Below are 3,725 nucleotides of genomic sequence, written 5' to 3'. Positions count from 1 at the left end.
GACTTGTAAATAAAAACTTATTTTAGAACATTTATTTTTGAGAGAATCCCATTTGTGTGTGATGCTGCGAAGATTTTGAAATAATTTATAGGCTTTTCATATACTGAAATTAGTTAACTGTTGTAAGGTTTATCCCAGTGTCTCTCTTCCTCACTTATTTTCTGTAACTTCTATTCTACAGGAAGCTCTTGACCATTTTAATAAGCTATTAGCAAGATAATACAGATGCCCTTTTGCTTGAAAAAATCCTGGTAGTGATTTCAAATAGGTAAGTGTTCATTAGAAGTAAGTTATGATGCGATTTTAAAACTCCTTTTACAAAAAGCAAACCCAAGTGCAAAAAACCTCTTAAATTGTGGTATATTAAGGAGCATATTTCTCTGTGGCAGCAGAGGAATTGTCCTCTTTCAGTAGAGATTTGTTAACTTTTCATTGGTATATTAGAGAAATCAAAGATACAGACTTTTTAATGAATTGGCAAGGTATTAGATGAGGTTCCCTGACCCTTTTTTATTTTTAAAAAACTAAGTCTGTAAAAATTACTCTTTTTTTAATTATTATTTTTATTGCTCTTCCAGTTGTAGCTAAGTCTATGATTGCTTGTCTTACCATAAAGAAAAACCACGTAGCAGCTTAAATGAGTGACTTCCTTTGATAACAATAAAAGGCCTTGTTCACTGAAGCATTTGTAACAAATTTCTTCTATACTTCAGGGGGTGCTTTGGGTATGCAGGCAGCACAGATCTGATTTCTAAATGTGGCCATACACACAATATTTTATATTTGAACTGCCTTCTTCCAAGATTGTTTTGTGAGGTTGGGAACCAGCATGGTACAGCTGGGCTTGCCCTGTGTGCAACTTCTTCCTCGAGGGGCGGAATGGGTGGAATGGGTTGTCTGTGTCACACAGTGAAGGGTTGTGTTGGGAGAGATCTGTACGAGCTCGGATAAACCCAGCAGTGGGTGTTCATCCACAGTGTGTGCAGCCACATTGATAAGGCAGTCAATACTAATAAGAAAGCTCTACTCTGTCACGAAATTACAGCAGCTGCTTGTGACACAGTGATAGTGTATTTCCATGAAGTGATAGCAGTAGATATTTGCATTGTGAGTTCTGGGCACAGGATTTTCTCTCTCAAATGTATAGGGTGCTGGATGCTACTGCACTACAGGATTGTTCTGTCGTAACTGTATTCTAACACATTTGGGATAAAAACTACTATAGACCAACATCCTCACCCTTTGGTTTTGCATGCTCACGGTTTTGGCTTTTCTTTTCTTTTTTTTTTTTTTTTTTAAATCATAAAACGCATAAAATGCAGCTACAAGATAATATGAAACAATTCTACAAAAACAGTAAAAAATGGGTGACATAAGGAACTTTTGTTGGGTCGCTGGAAGTAAAGCTTCTGCCTTTTGAAAAGCTGACAATGGTCACAGCAAGCAGAACCTGCATTTTGCATTTCATCTGAAAAATTATAACCTTTGGCACTTGGAACACCATAATGTAACTGCTTCAATGTGCTCTGTACAACGCTTTATATGCCATCAGTTCTTGAAGACTTTTTGACTAACATCCTATTTCCCAGTCTGCTTAGCCATGCTGAGGAGAAAGCTCACAGAGTAAAACACAACAGAGAGGTGTCAGTCTATTTATAGCACAGATCTCAGCAGTGCAGCTTCAGAGTACTTTGTAGCTGTCAGCTGGGTGGGTGTCCGGATCTTGATGCTGTATTGAGATGTCACCTACATAAGTAATATCATTTCTCCACCCTCTCATCTTCTGCATCCACTCTTATTTCCACTGGAAGGAAAGTGGCTTCCTAACAAGGGTAGATGTGTAACTGTTTGCTTCAGGCAAGTGATGTACCAGGGACTGTGATTTCCTCTCCAGAGCATATTTGCCTTGTGATTTAGACACAAACGTAGGTACAAACATAGTTATAGAGCAATAATTGAAGCTGTAGCCACATTTGACTGGTAATTGCTTGTCCTGTGTGGGTGTGAAATACCTGCAGAGTTCCCAGCCTAGAGGGTTCAGGAAGCATTATTATTTTGTATTTTTGAAGTGAAACTGCATCCCAGTTTGCGGTTTACAAGAAACTTGAAAATCCTGTTGTTGGTAGAAAAATGTGATCTGTAACTACATGGTAGAAGGCACTCCATGAGCTACAAATTCTGCTTTGTCCTGGGCTATATCTGCTCTATTTATCTCCTGAACAACTAAACCTAACAAGATTAGTATATCTGTACTAGCAGGTCAGAACAGGACAGCTTGGTTAGATTGCTGGTAGGTGGTGGAATGCTGAGTGCGAGGGAGGAAATTTCTTGGTCTTTCTCCCTTTGAAGGGGAAGGGGGTAGGGAGTGTATAAAGACAGAGCTGATACCAGAAATGCAAGTACGGGTGATCATAATTTGAGAGGGCACAATTAGTAATATGATTGCACCACAGTAGCAATAATTATTGTAATTACTTTTATTTACATTAATTGAATTCTACACTAAATGCTATAATTAATGTCATGGACACATTGTGATTTGTGGCTTGTGAAGTGAAGGACCGTTCAAAGAGAGCTTTCCGCTTGTGTAGTGAACGGTGACTTGCTTTTTAAAGTTACAAAATGTTGTAGTTTTATACTCTAAACAAGAGCAATCAGATTTTTTAAAAGCTCAGTCAAGGATGGAAGCATATGGAAGGCAGTAGCCCCTCTGGCACTGATCAGTCTTCACTAAGGGCAATGGAGAGACAGGCCTGCTCAGCTGATCATCTGAGGACTAACTGATCACTGTGTAAACAGAAGCCATGATGTAGCTCCTGGAAATAACAGGCTCAGGCCAGAGTTCGAAAGGTGAAGTCCCCAGCACTGGGTACAAGGATGGGAAGAAGAGGAAATGTCAATATGGGAATGGAATGGCAGAGCACCTACTGTTGTGAGGGGAATTGAGGAGAACATGCTTAGGGACATGGTTTAGTGGTGAACTTGGCAGTGTTAGGTAAATGGTTGGACTTGATGATCTTAGAGGTCTTTTCCATCCTAAATGATCCTATGACTGAAAACTGAAGGCTGCCAGCTCTTGAGAAACTAAATAATGAAGAGAAGGGAAGGAAGAGCTTGGGCCCAGCGGTGTGCTTCTGAGAGGAGGGAAGCACACTTCTCCTTAAGAAGAGCCAGCTGGAGGATTTGGGGGCAGGTATACTGAGAAAGCAGGGCTGGGTAATATGGGGGACGGATGGTGTCTTGGGGAAAGAAAAATAGGAAGACTGCTGATGCTTTATATAGACTGGAAAAGAGCAGGTAGAATAGGTAGGTGAGTACAGCTTGTCATGCCTACCCTCTGATTTCTGGTAGCCCCAGGTGGATTTGAAGCACATGCTACAAAGAAATGAATGATAGTAGCATAAGAGATGCCCTCTCATGTGGGAAAGATTTGACACATGAAAGACTGACCATGTTGGGATGTATCAGAAAGGTGAGGTAAGTACCTATATCTGTGCTGTAGTATGGGCTGCAGATATGACCAATACCCCAACAGAAGAGGCTCCCAGTGCTGTGGAAGGCAGCATATGCCAGGCCATGCCCCAGCCCAGGTGGTGTGCATGAAGCCATTAGCTGTGGTAATTGACTTCACAGCTTCTCTAGCAGGGCTGAGTGAGGTTTTTGCAGGGCCAGGAGACAACCTGCTGTAAAACTTTAAAGATTTGAAGAAGATGCACCATAAATGG

This window comes from Aphelocoma coerulescens, chromosome 4 (genome assembly GCF_041296385.1).
Source record: "Aphelocoma coerulescens isolate FSJ_1873_10779 chromosome 4, UR_Acoe_1.0, whole genome shotgun sequence".
Taxonomy (NCBI): Eukaryota; Metazoa; Chordata; class Aves; order Passeriformes; family Corvidae; genus Aphelocoma; species Aphelocoma coerulescens.
The sequence above is the reverse complement of the archived record's forward strand: the minus strand, read 5'-3'. Positions refer to the sequence as shown.